The following is a 19,511-nucleotide window of genomic DNA, read 5'->3' as shown; positions in this document are numbered from 1 at the left end:
TTTTTACTGCACCACCCAACCTGTAATGGGGCCCTTTGTGCCAGACGTCCCCATGATTGAATATGCTATTTAGAATCTCTTTGAATTTTCCCATTTTCTTCATTTGTTCCCACGTGGATGTGTGGCAGACTGGATCCGAATAATAGTACAACGTGCAAAAGCAATCATCAACGTTAGGGTGTAAGGGGGATTGCAGTTCCATAAATGTTCAGGGGGTACAATCCAACGCACCCCTCTTTAATATTATGCCCTTGACAACGCAGTATTACCAGCAAGAACGTGAATGTCCCTTGATTAAAAGAGCCTGGAGAGTCAACTGCTAGAAGGGGTCTTGCCTAGGCCTCGAGTGGCCGACAGGGTAATAGGGCAATGCTCAAAGGCTTATTAAAAAGAGGCCAGATATTGACAGTTTGGAGGTCCATTGCGACAAGCTTCAAGACATGGTTGACCTTGTAGCTTGGTGCTTTGACCAGTCTTATTCAGCGTGTCCCAAAATGCTTACAAGTGCATGTGTCCCATATTTCCAGAAAAAAGTGCTTCCAGGGATACTGAAATCGTTTTTTGAAAGAAGTCGCAGATTTGAATTCACAAAAATGTTTTCTTACTTTAAGTGGCCAAGCACTTTTCACTGCGTTCTACACAGTGCTTCACCCTAAGTGAGGATCATATCCACTGATTCTTAACAGCAAGCAATAGCATTTACCAGGGAGTTACACAGAATTATGAAGGTGCAGTGAAGCCTGTGGTAGTTGGAAATAGGCAGACATTGGTCCCTGAAGATGGTCCACGGACCGATATAAAATGGACCCCATAGCGTGCCTTTGCATCAACAATAAATTGGCCTTTGACTTCTATTGCCCTTTATTGGCTGGAACCATATTCACTGAATGATTGAACTATTAATTGAGTAGATTATGAAGAAGTCGTTTTCTTTACATTTAAGAAGTCCTTACAATTTCTTTGGTGACTCCACCAAAGATCAGTTAAAAAAGTAACTCTTTGGCCCCAATAGTGTTAGGGGGGTTGTTTTGGCGACAGAACCACATGCCATAGAAAGCAGTATACATCAATTATTAATCACCTGAGAACCATTAAGCGGTGCCCACTCATCAGGTCCTTCATTTGCTTACTTGTAATGCCCAAACCTATTTTCTAAACCAATCTTGGGAGGATAGCTCAGGGGCAACGTGCTCGCCTTGGCAGCAGGACAGCAAAAAGCACCACAGGTTCGGGTACGCGCTTAGAAGCCTCTGGGTATTAAGCGTGTTATAAATAACCCATCATAAGAATCTAACCCTGGTGGTGTGCAAAAGATGTTTTTTCTCTAATAGTATTTCACTAAATAGAACAGCTGCCCCCACTCCATGACGCCTCTCGTTAGGGCGGCAGTTGATGCCCAGGTGCTTTCTGCTGGGCTGCACGTATTTCCTATGTGGGGAATGCAACGTGTTTCCTTTTCACAATTCATTCTAGGACTGCAATGCTATCGGCAAAACGTTGCCAAAAGAAGGCTCGCTGCACACATTTACCAACAAGCGTTTTGAAGAATGGCTACCATTATGAAATGAAGTTGCGCGGTTCCATCTCATTGATAAAGACACAACGGTGCCCGGATAAGCGACACTGAGCCAGATAATTACTAGACACACACGGACAGCAATAGAGAGGGAGATGAGGCGCGCTTAAAGGCCGCCATTTCTCATTCTGTGACGCTCTTTTTTCTTTCCCGCGCGCAAGCGGCCTCCAATAAAGACTGTCGATGACCCCTTGAGAGGGCTATGATCATCCAGACATCAGATAAAGATCCGCGGTGCCACCAAGGCTGCGGCTATTTCACGTACTGTTGCAAGCTGTATGGTAAACACAGGACTGCACAACTGTATTTTTTGTTTGTTTCAGATCTTTCCCTGCCACCTTACCAGCACATGGGCCTCATTACGACCCTGGCGGTAAGGGGTTAACGCCAGCGTTAGCTGCGCCGACCCCTTACCGCCAACTACGAGGTCCCTTAGCGCCATGGCGCTTTTAACACCTGCTTTTAGCAGGTGTTAAAATCCATGGCGCTAAGGTACCATGGAGTTAATTACGCCACCGTAATTTACGGTGGCGTAATTAACGCCTTCCCCACTCCCATTATGCCCTATGGGGCAAAAATGGGAATGGGGAAGGGTAAATGGGGATTGGGGACTTACCGCCCCGCCGACCTCGGAATGGGGCGGTAAGTCCGCCAACCACCATGGCGTAAACGTAGTTTACGCCATGGTGGTAAAGTCACGGCCCAGGCGGTAACTTACCGCCTGGGTCGTAATGAGGCCCCATGTCTTTACTGTAAGCAGCATGTTGTGCTGCCTTCAGGCAACACAGGCTGCATTACTTAAAGATGGACACAGGAGCCGCGGTTGCTCTTCTTTCTACTTCTTGCTGTCAGATTTTGTCCAGCAGCGGTGATTTTTTGAGACAGAGGGCCTCATTAGGACTCCGGCGCTAAACCATGGTGCTATTAGCACCATGGTCCATGCCGGAGTCCGCCATGGCGGAATGGGGATTTACCACCCCATTCCGAGGTTGGTGGGACGGTAATTCCCCATGCCGCCATGGCCCTTCCCCATTCCCATTTTTGCCCCATAGGGCTCAATGGGAATGGGGAAGGCGCTAAATACGGTACCGCAAATTGTGGTACTGTAATTAGCACCAAGGTCCCTTTGCGGGTCCCTACTTTAAAGGCTGATAAAACCAGCCATTAAGGTCGGGTCCCACAAAGGGACCTCGTAATTAGGCGCTAGGTGTTTAATGGCACTGCAGCATTTTATGGCGCCGTTAAACACTTAGCGCCTGGGTCATAATGAGGCCCAGAGGCTCTTGGGTTGAGTGTGTAGTCGTAGGTGGGATTTCTTCATGGTCTGTGTGGACTTGTCACAGTAAGACTGGTTTCAAAGGGTGTTAGCCGTGATAGGCGGCAGGTAGCGTCCAAAAGGAGTCACAGGCAGATTTACCTTCCTTCTTTATTCACTTACACCAACTAACTCCTCCCCATGTCACTTCCCTTTCTCCCCCCTCCTCCCTCTTGAGCCCTCCTTCTCACCTCCTGTGTCCCTTTTAAGAACACCACACAGTGCAGGTCTTTACCGTGCTGTTAAAATACACGGTTGCCAAAGTATGACTTGGGCAGTTGGGAAGGGGGTGCAACGGAGTGCTTGGAATTATCATCTAAAAAAGACTTGGATCGGGGTGCACCGAAGTTAGGGATAGAGAGTGATGGACTTTAAATGCAGTCAAAGGGGAGGAGTGGTGCAGAACACCTGAAGAGTGGATTGAGGGCGCACCCCTTGTCGCACCTTGAAACACTTGTGTACAGCCGTGTTATAAATGCCATATCATATCATATCAAATGACATCTTGGTAGAGGACTGAAGAAGGCTCCCCACGTTGATAACTGTGTGCTCCAAAAGTGACAGGAGGAGCACTGAAGAGTTGAGAGCCATCACGGCAAAGGTGCCGCAGAAGGGGTCCTTGCTGCAAACCGCACACTAAGCACATGGAGAAATTAATTTAATTAAGGTTAAGCTTAAGTACTCACCAATGCATTTGCCAAAGATCCTTTATGTCTTTCTTCCATGTTTAGTAATAGTTTAAAATTACTTTTGTTGGGAACGGACCCCCAGCTATGCTAGAGGGACACTGGAAGTCCACGGACTTGGAAGGCCCAACTCCCTCACCTAGGATACACAGAGAACTCAGTGAATGGCAAATTCAAACTGCAGTTTATTACTGGCAAAGCCAACCAGGATCAGCACAGGAACAGGAAAAATCCATGCATATCTCACTCTTCCTCGGCTCGCAGGCCAGTTTTACTTCCAAAAGTCATCAGCATAATGTCACAACTTTGGCCCTTCTCCAGAAAACATATCGGCACAATGATTGGATATTGAGTCTGGTATAACCTATACAGGACATTGTAGATGTTATTCTACTGGCCCTCACATGGCAGGTGGCTGGCCTGCTCCATCTCCAATTCACCAGCTATAACATTTTTGGAGTGTTGTGGACTTACCAATGGTTCATTGCCCATTGCTACCCACCCCTTGGATACTAAACTGTGATTGGATAGAGCTTACATACCCAGGCCTGGTATCTGCAAAGATTCTCAGCTCACTGTGTACCTCTTCAAGGTGATGAGAACGACTATGTGTCTGTATTGTAACTTGTGAGTACCACATTAGCTTATGAGAGTGCTCTCCTGACTCGTGCAACACTGATGCTTTCTGTGTCTGGTGGCATGGGACCAGCTCTCATTTCCCACCGCTGATCGCTGTCCATTGTCTGCTTCGGCCGCGTCACGTGTTCAGAGACCACGAATTTGAGCTGTGCAGCTCTGAATTAAGAGGATTTATTTCTATTTTCTGCAGCTGGTCCCTCTGTCATCTGGGGATTGGAATGCCATCTGTATTGCTTGACCTTGACAACGGGTTCCGTCTCACACGTCTTGCTTTCTGTCTAGCTTGAATCATCCCAGCTAGTCTCTTGCTCAGAGGCCTGAGGCCTGCTGTACATTTTCTAAACCTTATAATGTGGTTTCTACGGCGTCCATGTTATGCTACATTTCCATAGGTTAGTCACACTTGGCTCTGTCAGGTCCCATAGGTGTTCCTGCAGTTTCCAAGGCTTATTCGCATGTGAGCATTTGCAAGCTTTGTTCAGGATTTCTTGTCTTGCGGGTTCTGCGTTGCTGCCTTTGGCTAATGGCAAAAATAATAAAAGCAATGACATTAGGTATATGTGTCTGTCCTCTAACTATAGAACTGTATGTTTGCGTTCTTCATGTATTGAAGGGGGTGTTTGCGTCCCGAAGTGCGGATGGCACGTGTGCTTCATGTCTAACGATGCTATGTCATTGTGTCTCTAATGACGTCAGCAACATAGCTTTTTGGTGTTTCGTCCAAGCTGTCCATACAGGTGTCCTTAATCATTGCCTGTGGCTCTTCATCCACACATGGATAGATCTTTTTGTCCCTCAATAAATATGGCTGGCTGAGGGGATACCACTCGACATACTTTTCAATCATGGGTCCATTGGGAATTCGTCCAAAATAGAATGGGTTGTTGCAGTGTTTTCTGGCCTTCTTCCTTGTCATGAATTTGGTAGGAGGGAGAGGGGGCAATAGGCTTCCCCATCCCTCTTCACTTTGAAAAAGCTATATATTTGGTAAAAACCATATTGCAACTTTGGACTTTCTGCTTTATGGCACTGCAGCTTTGCAACAGAACATTTAACTGAAAATTCAACCAAAAAATGTACCTAAACTTGTAGGCAACATCTGAATGAGGCACTGCTTGGCCCGCTGATCCCAAGTGCCAGGCAATAAGTCTGCAATAACGAGCAGAATTTATGGATTCTCAGAATCCATAAATTAGTACCATTTCATAGCTCCTCAGAACTAAGAAAGAAAAGCAACCAGCTGATAGGTGTACTTAAAAGTGAGTCATTTCCAAATATCAAAACATTCCCCTTGGAGCTGGTTGCTTTTCTTCAAAAACCTGTTCTTCAAAAACCTGAATTGAATGCTTTTCCCAATCCTCAATCAGTGTACTTATGCCCATAATGCAATAAGTACACTGATTGAGGATTGGGAAAAGCATTCAATTCAGGTTTTTGAATTGATCCATCAGGTGTTGCAACGCTGTGAAGGGTCCAGAACATACCTGTGAGTTTACTCTTTGTTTTGGAGCTTCTTCCTGATACAACCTTCCTTATGGTGCATTATTTTATGCTGGAAATCATGTATGCTGTGTCAAATTCCCCAGTATTACTCCTGCCCGCGATAGCCATACTGCTGTCTGGGCTAATTTGGTGCGGGAAGGAAGGTAGAAATAAAACAAATGTCATTCAAATGGAGGCTGGGAAGGTTAAAGGGTGAAGGATAGTCTTTCTGATAGCTTTGGTGCATGTCAATCACTCAAAATATATTGTGGACCCAGATTGCAGAAATTAAGAGGGTACATTTTAAGATGTATGAGGGGAATATTTATATGAGGGCAGTTTCAGAAGGATAAACAGAAGGATAAATAGGCATCTCTAAGAGCAGTTTGGCTATGTGATAGACTTGAGATATGCTCAAGAGGACCTTTAAAGCGTGTCATATTGCATTGCCAGGGAGTATGTTTCATTTCTCTCACCAAACACACTCCAAAATAGTAATTCTGTGGGCCAACAGTGGGCAAGTCAAGAATAGACTGTGTGAAATACTCTAAAAGTTCCATGTATACTGCAAGTATATGAGTGCTTGTATGCTCAAACTGGTTCAGCTTTTGGCAATTTAGCTTGTAGTCACTCAATTTCTTTCTATTTCATTTTGGTTTGATTTTGATTTTATGTTATTGTAAAAGGTATCACTCTAATATCACACCTTTGATGAGGTTGATTTGATTATAAGCTGTTTCCAACCAGTAGGTTCCCCATTGTTTGAACTGGTATCAATCTTTCCAAACCACAAATTGAATCTTATAATTTTAGGGCACTGATCAAATCCCCTTCCAAATCAGTAGAATATTTTCCAGATGGATTCAAAGCATTATATAAATGATTCAAGCCAATATTAGCACCTTGACGCAATCATATCTAGCCACTTGCTAAAAATGGGGTGAAGAGCAGAAGCTGGTATTATCTTGGGTACCACATTTATGTAGTCTCATGCGTTGCGGCACCATGGAAAGAGGTGGGAAGTAGTCGTATCCAACCAGTCTGCACAATTACCCCTGAGAATACTGCTTCTGTGCCAGTGCTTGGAACTGGGACACAAGGATCTACCCCTATGCATCAGCAGTGCATAGTCATCATCCCTCATTGCATCAGACCAGTATGCTGGAAGCATTTGAGTGAGGCCAAAGATATCACATATCCCATGACAACGACTGTCTGCTCAATGCTCACCTGGCACTAATGCTAGCAATATATCTCCTGACAAGCACGTGTGTGGAAAACCCTGGATTCTAGTATCTTATGGGAAAGGTTGATCACCAGTGTGCAGTTCCTGAATGATGTTTTTGAAAAATGGTACAGGAATTTCACGGAGAGATTATAGCAACAGTATGGTGGATACTATAGAAGTCTGTCTGGAAAAAGGTTAACTTCAAAATGGACGTGTGGACCAGTGATCAGAGAATTGACTCGGTGGCTTTTCCTTCCACTAACAGTGAAGAGGGGTACCAGTGTAGTTCAGGGGGGCAGCAAGTGTATGAAATTAAGCACCAGGTAACCTTGTGAATGTAAGGGCTTCAAGGCAGAGAAACAACAAGGGAGATGTCATCTGGGCAGGTGGAGGCACAGTGGCTATGGTATTTTAATTTGCACTTGGGGCTTGTTTCAGCAGATTATATCTGTGGTGCCTTATACATTGGGAGACAACTCGCACACCTTTCTTTATGCATGAGCTTCGCCTTGTGGTAACACTCAGTATTGGAAACTGTGAGCCTTTGAATTAAAGGATCACTGTGGCCCAGCAGACCAACTTCCGTTTCAGACATGGCTACACTGCCAAAAATGAACTGCACCAACTGGAGGTGTACCACAAGTTGCCACTACACAGCCTGAAGACCACAGTGGCCACCTAGCGGAATTCTACTTTTTAATGATTGGACAAGTCACATGAGCAGTGCAATGTCATCACAAATTACAGCAACACCAGCAGCAGAGCTCTAAATCGGGCATTAGTAACACAATGGGCCTCATTACCCGGTAGGTCGTGAGCCATGGCGCTATTAGCGCCATGGCTCATGCCGGTAAAATACCGGCACCGCCTTGGTGGAAAGGGGATTTACCGCCCCATTCCAAGGTTGGAGGGGCGGTAAATCCCGCTTCCACCATTGCCCTTCCCCATTCCCATTTCTGCCCCAAAGGGCTCTATGGGAATAGGGAAGGCGCTAATTACGGCACCGCAATTTTGCGGTGCCGTAATTAGCTCCGAGGTCCCTTAGCGGGTTGGATTTTAATGCCTGCAAAAAGCAGGCGTTAAATCCCCCAACCCGCAAAGGGACCTCTTAGTAAGGCGGTAAGGATTTACCGGTACCGGTATTTTACCGGTACCGGTAAATCCTTACCGCCATCTGTGTAATGAGGCCCAGTGTCAGTGGCAGTTGCTGTCCAATATTTGCTTTGCAATGCAACCTTTTTAAAGAGGTCACCAAGTGTAATAGTTGTGACAACTCAAGCACGAGTTAGATTGTAACTCTGATGTGCCTGCTTGAGCTGAACCTGAACAACATGGTGATGATCCATGCCTTGCAATGTGATGCTGATGTGGCATAGCTGGTGGGGACCTGCTTTCAGCCTTACATGTTGATATACGGGTAGTTGGATTTGAAGGTAAAATTGAGTACCTACTGGCTGTCTTTATGGACCCACTTTTCAATGTTAAAGTGCTATATGTTCATCTGCATGTCCTGGGGGGGGACTGGCAGAAAGCATCACAAGGAGGCAACACTGTGCAAATGCACAAAAATGCTTAGCCATACTACTTGAAACACCAATTGGAGAACAAATTCAGGTTCCAAGAAGAACACCAACCAGTCAAAATGTAGCCAAGTACACGAGGAATGTCAAGCTCAAGACTGACAGCACATACAGGTATTATATCACTGACACTTTATGAAAGCTTTGTGAGCAGTGCAGGCACACTGTACGGGAGGAGTCTGTGGAACATGCTCCAGAGTAACATGGGCATCTTGAATACAGACAGATCCTCAGCAGGATCAGACAGTTGACTGATTATCAGAACCCTTACAGTATTGATACATCAAGTGGTCTATGGGACCTGCAAAACCTTTGAGAGTAATTGTTGAATCACTAAGCAGCCCCCCACCAGTGTACAGTCCAAGAGGGTGTGCATGGCTGTTTGTAAGCCCAGGAGAAGCTTTGCAGTGCTGCATGTTAAACAGTCACATCCTTCCAGAAGACTATGGAACAATATCTACCCACATCAAACGCATAAGCTCAGATCTTTTTTTACACAGGGAATGCCATACACTGAAAAGTGGTGCAGGACTATTTATTTTAGGGGTCTGGAAAGATTTTTGTCCTCCTCCTTTATGAGCAAGTTGCCGAAGAATTGAGAAGCATCACTATTTGCAAACGTATATTCAGCAGAACATAAACAAAGATAACCACATTTGCAAATGTTACTGGGTAAAATAGGTTTAATGGCCAACAAAAAATGCACAGCTGCGTTTGTGGATGTTAACACATGCATAGGGCCTCATTACGACCCAGGCGGTAAGGGGTTAACGGCAGCGTTAACAGCGCCGACCCTTACCGCCTGAGTACGAGGTCCCTTAGCGCCATGGCGCTTTTAACACCTGCTTTTAGCAGGTGTTAAAATCCATGGCGCTAAGGGACCATGGAGTTAATTACGCCACCGTAATTTACGGTGGCGTAATTAACGCCTTCCCCACTCCCATTATGCCCTATGGGGCAAAAATGGGAATGGGGAAGGGTAAATGGGGATTGGGGACTTACCGCCCCGCCAAGGTCGGAATGGGGCGGTAAGTCCGCCAACCACCATGGCGTAAACGTAGTTTACGCCATGGTGGTAAAGTCACGGCCCAGGCGGTAACTTACCGCCTGGGTCGTAATGAGGCCCATAGTGTTCATGACGGAAGCAGAGGTCCATGTACACACACAGAAAGCACTTGACTTTCAGAATGAGACTATCCCTGGGAATCTGGGTTGCAAGATGGCCCCTTTTAGGAGCACTAAATTCAGTGATGAGGGGATGACCTGATGAATACGCTACTTTGCACGTTAACTGCCAAGTAAGCAGGAATAGGGTGGGACGGTATACCCCCACGAGAGCAAGGAAGGCATTATTGGATACGTTTATCACCATGATGAAGGTGAGGAATAACATCACACGGACCCCAAACTGGCCAATGGGATGATTTGCTGTGCTGGGAACCAGACCTGCTTACGGGACCGGGTGTACAAGTACCAGATCGAATGCGAAGCCCGCCACAGCAGCAGGAGGCAGTGGTAAGTGACAGCAAGTTAATTGTGAAATCTATGGCTCATAAATTAAACTCCAAATACGGAACTCTAATTCTAAACTATAATTCCAACCTCCCAGTAGAAACTGTAAACTCTAAACTGCTGAACATTCTATGGATACAAGTTCCACTAAGTCTTCATACACTGATCTAACACCCCTATTAAAAAAATCCCATCCCACAATTCTGGGACAACTACCATGCTGTATTTGGGATACATATTCAATTTCTATTAAATTATTAAACCAAAACATAAGGTGGTCCCCTAAGTTTATCCTGGGGAAAGCACCAATAATTGTATCCAATTTCCGGACAGCTTGTCAGATAAAAAGACAAATGTAACAACCTGTCTATATTTATCTCACTAATTTACTAATCGTGCACAAACAACCAGTCATATAGTTAAATATATGTAAGGATCTAGTTCTCGGACAGCAATAGGCGAAATACGTTCAATGTTGCTACTTGCCGGTTAGTGTAAGTTAAAGATTTCGGTAAACAATAGTCTGTTCGAATTAGCGTCATTTTGTGTAATGACAAATTACGCAAGGCACTTTATTTTCTCTAATAACAGCAAGTGTTGCTGTCAGAGAAAGATTTTACAAGAATATACAATGGGGGTTTTCCTTACATCATTGACAAGTATTGGCACCCGAGAAATTCGCCATCAAACATACATAACAATACAATAGATGCATTCCTTTGTGTAGTATTCTTATATATGTTATTATACGTGTATGTGGTGCTGTTAGCTTCTAGTATTTGTATATATAATACAAACCGTGGTAGTTTGAACTAGGAATGTTTAACTGTGGGGTTCGGGGAACGGTGCTTTAATTTTAGAGTGCACAGAATATTGGTTCAATAACACAACAGAGGAACATGAAATTATGACTTTCTAAAAGGACAGGCACTATTTCCCCTTTTCTACATTGTAATGTGGGTCTTTCTGGAACAGGGACCTCTCCCTTCTGCGCACAGACAATTGGAGATGTGTAAATGGTCATGTGATGTTGCATTATTTTACAGGGACTAGGAATGAACAAACTAAGCTCACGTGTTGACAGGTATTCTCTTTTCATATAATTATGTCTTTCACAGGTCAAAAGAAGAATAGTCCTCTGTGAACTGTGATCCGTTGTACACAAGCGCACGAATCCAGCTTTACAATGCACCTGTGAAAACACAGGGTTTGATTTATTTTGCTTCTGTCAAAAGACAATGTGCAATTTGCGTAGAAAATGCTATCCTACTTTGAATCAGTTCTCAATGTGCTGTCACTATTGACTGAGACGAATGTGCATATCATGCTGAAAAATACTGCAGCATTTTATGTTACATCAGTCTGCCAGTGACTTCCCTTCCAGTCCTGCCCCCCTTCAGTGATTCTACTGATAAAGGATTCTTGAGGACAGGTTACCAGACATTTGGGCGAAAAAAATTGGTCGACCAGACAAATGGTCGAACCAATTTGGTCGAAACCCAAATGGTTGAATTTTTTTATTTTTTTATTTTCACCCCTTTTTTTTTTGTTGGTGGGGGCTCCCCTCCCAACACCCTTTTTTTCTCTAAAAACCCCTTTTTTTAAAAAATGAAAACCCGAAAAATAAATATATAATTAAACAAAAAAAATCTTCCCTTTGGTTTTCGACCAAATTGCGTCGACCAAATGTCATTCGACCAGTTTTCAGTCGACCAAATGACTGGACACCTTGAGGACACACATCTAATCACGTTTGGGTTTTTATGTTCACATCTGGGGTTTTCTTGTAACATTATCAGATGCTTTGATTTTTAAATGTCTCGCTTGAACTTCTCTTGTATTCCAAAGATTGAAACGTATGCAGATAAAATCACATCTATGTGCTACCGATGGATACTGACTTAAGTATTTTTCTGGATTACCATATTTGTTCATACCAAATATATTTCCATCAAAGTCAAGACATTTCTCACATTTAGGTCTTGTGTGAATCCAGTCCATCTGAAAAAGTTTGGTCTTTACACACATTGGATTCTGAATCAATGTTGTTAGTGAAGAGTATGTAATAGCAAGAGCATGCACAACACAATTTACCCCATTACAAGATTGTCATTAGAAGAAAAAACATACCTGGCCAGCACACTCAAAACTGTCGGTGAATGAAAAGCCAAGATGCACTTCCGATACATTGCAATGACTTACCATTGATAACGTGCGTACAATTATATCAAATCCAATTCATTATGCATCAAGAAAACCGGAATACATTGTGGTAGATTTAGCTGGCTACGCCAGAATTCTCCCTCCAATTTTGACCATATTCCTTTTTGCTGGGGTGGCTTAGTTTCAGAGGGGTATAACAAGATGGGTGTAACCTTTTGTAGATATAATGTAATAACAGGCTTTAGAGTGAATTTTCCAAATTTGGCCAGGATACTTTTAGCCTGAGTGTTTGAGGTTGTTAGCTTAGTTTTGAGATTTTCTCTGTAAATCTTTGTATCATTTCGGCTTGATATTACCATGCCTAAATATGTGTTTAATCTATTTACTTATTCTCTGTATAGTATGCCCTGTCTAGCTGCAGTTGACGTCCCTCATTCGAACTGAGCCAAAAAAAACTATCGTCTCTTATGCGGACAACATACAACTTCTGACACAGACTCACAAAGCCACTAAAAACGGATAGGCACTTATCTAGGCTATATGAAAGGTAGCGGTATGACAGTCAACCCAACAAAATGTGCAGTGCTGGTGTGTGGGAGGAGGGCGCAGAGCAGAGTGAAACATTGAAGGAGCTCCAGCAAACAGCGTGGAATCTTTTGATCAATTGGAGTCCACTTTACAGCAAACATATACAATGCTGCCCATGCAGAGAAACAGAAGGTCAAAATGAAATGGGCAATAGTAGGTATGTTTTCATTTGCAACCAACTTTAAAGTCCAGCCATTAAAAATGATACTCCACGTATATGAAGCCAAGGTCAGATCCATTGCCCTGTGTGGATGGGTAGAGCAGCCATTGGAAAGCAGATCCAAAGAGAGCTCAAAATGAATTCTTCAAACTTTAATTGTCATTGCTAAAATCAGCTCCAATGTTAGCATTACATAAACAGATTGGTCTCCAATACTTAGAATATCAAGTGCCTCTTGCTCGAGTTGCACTGTTTCTCACTCTAGAATGAACCCTAAAGTAACATGAACTAATCTACTTTTTTAATAAACTTTGGTAATCCTACTTTAAATTAAAAGACATGAATTTCATGGGTGCAATTTGGATTTTAAAAAGAAATTACATTTTTTTATCGCCACCCAATCTATTCTCGACCTTCATCTTGACAACCAATTATTTCATGTAACTCTTCTTATCATTTCTTGATATCAATCTTTTAGCTTGGTATTTTTATTATGTTCTTCTTGGATGAAATAGTGTTCATGGCTATACTGACTTTGCTGTATGGATACTTGTTTAAATATCTGAATAGAAGCATAATCATTCGTTCACATGTCTCTGCTTGCAATCCATTTAACAGAATCACGTTGTCAGCGACTGGCTTACCTTCTGAGCATTGGATTTTCTGGGAGCGAAGAGGTAAGGCATGTCTCCTCAAATAGTCATGGTGTGACATGGAAGTGGACAGGACACACAGAGGGGCTACCGCAAGAGGTCATGTCTTCAAGCAGAGGGAAAAAAAGCCTGCAGGGAATAACCTCTGTATCGAGTCTTGGTCGAAGACTGCAAAGCAGAAGTCCTTGCACGTCAAAAGCCCAACTTGGTGTCAGATGATTAAAGGTTCTTGGACCGAAGAGTCCAGTTAAGGAGGAAGCTGGGGTAGCCAAGAAAAGGGAAGCACACAACAAAAGGCAAGCCTGGGAGTAGAGTGCCCAGAGGAGGAAGATGGGAAGGAAATAATGAGGACAGGAATCTGCAGGAAAGGGATCTAAGACACAGGAGACTGGAATAGCAAAAAGGCACAGAGTGGAGAGCGGAAAAAGCAAAGTATAAATGGAGTGTCATGCAATTGGGAGGGAGCAGTATTGTGACACACTGCTTGCTGGTCTGAGCATGCCTTCACAGATCTTCCTGTGTCATTCCTCCCGTTGTCGGAACAGACACCCTGACGTCATTGCGTTCCATTCTAGGATGAGCGCATCCGTCATCTTAGAATGGGCATCAAGCCTTTCCAGCAGCTCAATAGAGAAAAAGCTGCACTAAGCCTCCAAACCTGGGTGAGACGGTGTTGAAGCATAACACAGGTCCTATTTGGGCGTAGACTACTTCAGGTTTCCTCTAAACAAGGCCTACGGGGAGTCCTCCCTTCATCTCAAGGTATTATCCCACTTCAGCACTCATTCACTCAGCACTCATTCACACGGGCAGGGTTCCCCCGATCTGAAGACTATGCAGAATCCCATAGCTCTCTCTAATTTCTGTGGGTTTGGACTTAAATAAGTCCCATTGGTTCCTTTAAGAGGTTGGCACCCCCATAGAAAACACCTACTTATATTGATAGGTGCAACATATTTTAGAAATGTGAGCGGTATGTTCTGTACAATTTTAGACTCAAATACATAACTTTGTGTAAAGCATTGTATTGAAATGGAACATGACTCTGAAGAATTCCAGTAGATAGTATTACAACAAATACAAGGACAAAATCCACAATGGAGCATAGCTTTGCAGACATTGGGCCTCATTCTGAGTATGGCGGTAGGGGGTTAACGGCACCGGTAAGCACCATGGCAACCTCCAAACTCGGAATGAACCCCATTGAATGAGCAAAGGATGATTTTTAGAGTTCACAATGACCTGGAAGGTTTAAATGACATTATAGAATGTGAAACATTAAGAAAATGTTGCATGCACATTACGTCTCCATCAAAGTAAGGCTCTACCAAATATGAGATCTCGATAGTGAAAACAACTTAATGCTAGCTGGGGATGAGCAATATAAATAAACGGCAATGAGACTCGGAGTCCAACATATGCATTAGTATGTAACAAGTCTAAATCTGTTGTAAGAGAACTCAGTGACTTAATGGGACGCAATAGTTATGAGAATATAGTTTTATCAACAGTCAAATATGCACCCAATTTGGGATTAGGAAGCTTATATGGTGAAAAGAAACTACAATCTCCATATACAGTGGAGTTCATGTAGGAAGGAAGTGATACCAGTATAGATAAAGCTAACATTACAACTCTTAAAACAACTGGAAACTGCACACTTTAGTACGGCCGGTGATAATAGTATTTCTTGATCTGAGGGGAGGAAAGAGAATACAGTACAACCATTCAGTTAGAGTGCACTTAACATGATATGTTAGATCTTTATTTATGAAAGTGAAGCTAGCTTACAATACACTGTACTAATCAGAGCTACAGCTCCTATGGCATACTTCAGGAAATGACATAATGCAACAGAATATAGTAAATCCCATACATTGCAAATGCTGAATAATGGCGGCTCTTTTATTTCGGGAAAGCAAATCCAGTAAAACCATTCCGTAACATTTGAAATGTTAGGTCATTAATGAATCATTAATTGATGGGTAAGCCAGCTAACACGATGTATCACTAATAAGAATTGCAACTCCCATGGTAAATGTAGTCTATAAACTCAGTAAATTATGTAATGCAACAAATGAATGCAAGACCTAAATATGGTAAACATAGAATAATAGTAGCTTTTTAAATTCAATTCCAGCACTACACCATGGTATACAGTGGGCATTCCAGTAGAACAACATATACCATGTAACAGAGGGGAAATCTCCTAAATCAATTACATAAATGTAATACATCAAACAAGTGTTTCCAGGCACCACAAGACAAGGGGGATACATGGGAGAAAAAACAGTAACTGTCGTACTAGGCCTTGTGACATTCGGATTGTGCAAGTGAGTTAAAGCAAGTGCAGGGCAAGGGGATGAGGGAGAAGTGAACGGGGAGGGGGCCAAGGTGCATCACACTGCTAATGAAGGCCCAGTAGGGCAAGTGCTCAGGCACAGGGGTAAGAGAAAGCTAGTGCGAGGGAGGGGAGATGGACAAGCCTTGGTAGGCTGGTCAGGGAAGTAAGCATGAGGGCAAGTGTAGGTAAGGGCTAGGAGGAGCCTGGTTGGGGGAGGGCCTGCCCCAGCAAGGCTCATGAGGTGCAGAGGATACCAGACATAGAGACAGGTGGAACTATCACGGTAGGGGGATGGAGGAGTAAAAAACAAAGCTCTTCAGAAGCTTTCAGCATTTAAGGAGATCCGGCTAAAGATGGAGAGGGGCAGGAAGGTCATTCCAGAGTGAGGCACCTGCCAAAAAAGAGACCTACCCCCTACTCTTTGCTTAGAGAAGCATCTGACCTGCAGAGAGTTGGATCTAGAAGACCAGAGAATTCTAGCAGGGAGATATTTAGGGAGAGAGAGTTGGGTGCAGTGTGGTCCCATGCCCCAGAAAGCCTTATGGATGATGCAGAGGTTCTTAAATTTGATCGTTGCAGCCACTGGGAGATAGTGAAACACTTTTGTGTTCGGAAACACATGTACGAGCGCGATACAAATAAAATATCAAAAGTGGAGAGATTTTAGAGTTTGAGAGATGTGGTCCCTGGGCTTGAGGCCAAGGATACATCTTGCAGTCTTATTCTGGATTAGTTGAAGAGGGCGGCGGGAGGAAGGAGGCAGGTTAAGGAAGAGGCTGTTACAATAGTCAAGCCTAGAGATAACCAGAGCTCTGGACACATTGGGCCTCATTACAAATTCGGCGGTAGCCGCTGAACTTGCAAATTATTCTGGCTCCTGGCAATGAGGAAATACAGGGGCATTGCAGACCTGGCGGACCCTGTACTTCCCCATTGCTGGGTGCTGGCAATAATGACTCCACAAAGTCCTCAATGGGAATGGTTAGGCCGGATGCACCAGCACCATTCATGAATGGTGCCAGTGCATTCGTCAAGGTCTGCTCGCGGGGTGTCGTATGCCGCCAGATCAGTCCTAGCGGGCGGGAAGGCACCCAAGAGCAGAACTCATAGTTTGCTCATCCGGTAACAACGGAACCGGCAAGCTTACCGGTGCCGTTGTTACCCGACCATCAAACTTGTAATGAGGGCCATTGAGTTTCTGGGGGAAGGTAGTGTGTCAAACTAGAAATTATATTGTGCCTCCTATTGCTATGAATATATGTATATTGGCCTACGCCAAGCTGCTAACAAGCTCTTATAAACTACATGTGAATAAACTCGCATTGCAAGGTCCTGACCTTAGAAACCATGTAAACTGTCATTTTGGGTCAAGCCGCCATTTTAGGTTTTTTTGCTCTATAAAGTCACCATGTGAGCTAAAATGGTAGCCTATGTTATTCAGAACAGAACTCGATTGTCATGACCTCTATACAGCCAATGTATAACTTGCCTGCAGGCCACTTGTTAGGGTCATGAGCTGAGACCTTGTCCTTCTGCTGACCTGTGTGCAATGGATTACCTGTATCACCGAAACTGATCTATAATTGAATGAGAACTATATTGTATAAATTAAGTCCCGCATTGTAATGTTAGGCCTAGAGCATACATTATTACCATTTCTTCTTGTTAATGTATAAACCTAAGATGAACTAGATTTGACCTGGCAAGGGACCCTAGAGCAGTAACTTATTTATGGAATGGTTAACCCAAAGGAGGGCTGAACAGCAGGCTTGAAATGTATAAAAGCCTGACTGTTTCAATGAATTTTTGCACTCACTGAGCACACCGAACCACGCCGGAGTTCGCTGTGTTGTACTGAGGGTCGATAGCTATCTGAATTTTGTTCTGTTCTTTTGTAACTGGATTCAGTATAAAATAAAGTGCTTTGTATGTTCCTTTGTAACCTGTGTTTGGTGTGTTTCCTTTTTGGTTACCCCGCCTCATATTATTTCCTTGTTTTCACAGTTGGCGCCCGGAATAGGGACCCTCAAGATTGATGCCGGATTATTGAAGGTTGACGCACGCTATCGGACCGGGATCGGACGGTGTGACATAACGGGCCCGACTGAATGAGACGCAACACCTCAACAGCACTGCACGATCCGTTCCCTGGACGATAGCCGTGTGGTCTGAGACGGCATCTTGACGATGGTCAATTTTTTGAGGCGGGCAGATTTGCCGAAATCACCATACACAAGGTAAAATTCGTTAGGTAAGTCCTTTGTAAACCGATCGGTCCTCCTTAGGTTTGGTCAGGTGAGTCGTTACCTGACTCTTAATTCAACCCTGACAATTTGAATTTGGCGCATTGTATCTGCAGACACAATTATTGACCAGGTAACACCGAGTATTTGAGAAATGCCTGGGAAATTGTCTAGCTGCTTTAGGGCATTATTCCGCAGCGATAGACAATCTTTGGAATTTAGCCGTCCGGCACCACAGGAGGGGTCACCGGCATGTACTATGTACTGTAAGCATGGCATTGGAAGTGTAGTATTTAATAAAATTTGGCACAGACAAACCAGACATGCCTCCGAACTTCAGTGGCCAGTCAATGGTAGTTTTGAGATCCCTCGTATTGAATATTTAGAGTCAGTCTTGTTAAAAAAGAAGGCCAGACCTGCAGCATTTGATGTTTTGCAAAATTGGAAAAGAGAAGCGTTGCAGCAGCTTAAAAGTAGGGAAAAACATGTGCGCCGTCATAAAACAAATTTTGAAAAGGCGTTGTTATATGATCAGGACAAACAGTCTGAGTCAGTTAGGAATATGGACAGGGCTTTCTCACTCGGTATTCAGAAAATCTATCCTTCTAAAGATCTTCATGTTTCTGATGAGTTTATCAACAAATTGTTAAATGAACGAAGGCCTGGTGCCTCTGCACCACCTCCGTATGTTCCTCTTCCTCCTGCTGTACCTCTTCCTGCTGTTATTCCTGCTCTTCCTGCTCAACCTGTTGTTCCTATTCATCCGGTTGTTGTTCCTCCACCTGCTCCTCTGCCTCTTCCCATTGCACCAGTAATAGTACCTCCATTGAATTTGCCTGCACCCTCACTCTCAAGTAGTTCTGTACCGCTTGTAGTTGATCAGGGTGCGGGGTCGAGGATTGTTACTCGTAATACTGTTCCTACAGAAAAGAAACAGGATTTGTTTGCATGGGCTAAGCATTGTATGGAGAGAGATGATCGAGCTAATGTTCTTGCCACACTTTCTAATATGGATAATTTTCATGAGAAAAATGTTTTCATTGAAGGTTTAGGGATTCATTTATGTGTAATGTGGGGTAAATTAAATAATGCAGACCTCCCACAAGGGTTGAGGGACCTGAATACTTTAGCGTTTTCAAGAGACACTGTGGAGAAGGTACATGAGAATGTTGAGAGGATATTTGAGTATAGAAAGGAGTTGGAAAGGTTACGGAATGAGGATGACGAAGAAGAAAGTATGTATGTACAGAAACAATTTCTTCCGTGTCGTAAATCGACATCTGAGGAGGCGCAAATTTGTACAAAAGATGCGATTAGATGGATTTCAGACATATCGATAACT

This window comes from Ambystoma mexicanum, chromosome 10 (genome assembly GCF_040938575.1).
Source record: "Ambystoma mexicanum isolate Mex_15411 chromosome 10, UKY_AmexF1_1, whole genome shotgun sequence".
Taxonomy (NCBI): Eukaryota; Metazoa; Chordata; class Amphibia; order Caudata; family Ambystomatidae; genus Ambystoma; species Ambystoma mexicanum.
The sequence above is the reverse complement of the archived record's forward strand: the minus strand, read 5'-3'. Positions refer to the sequence as shown.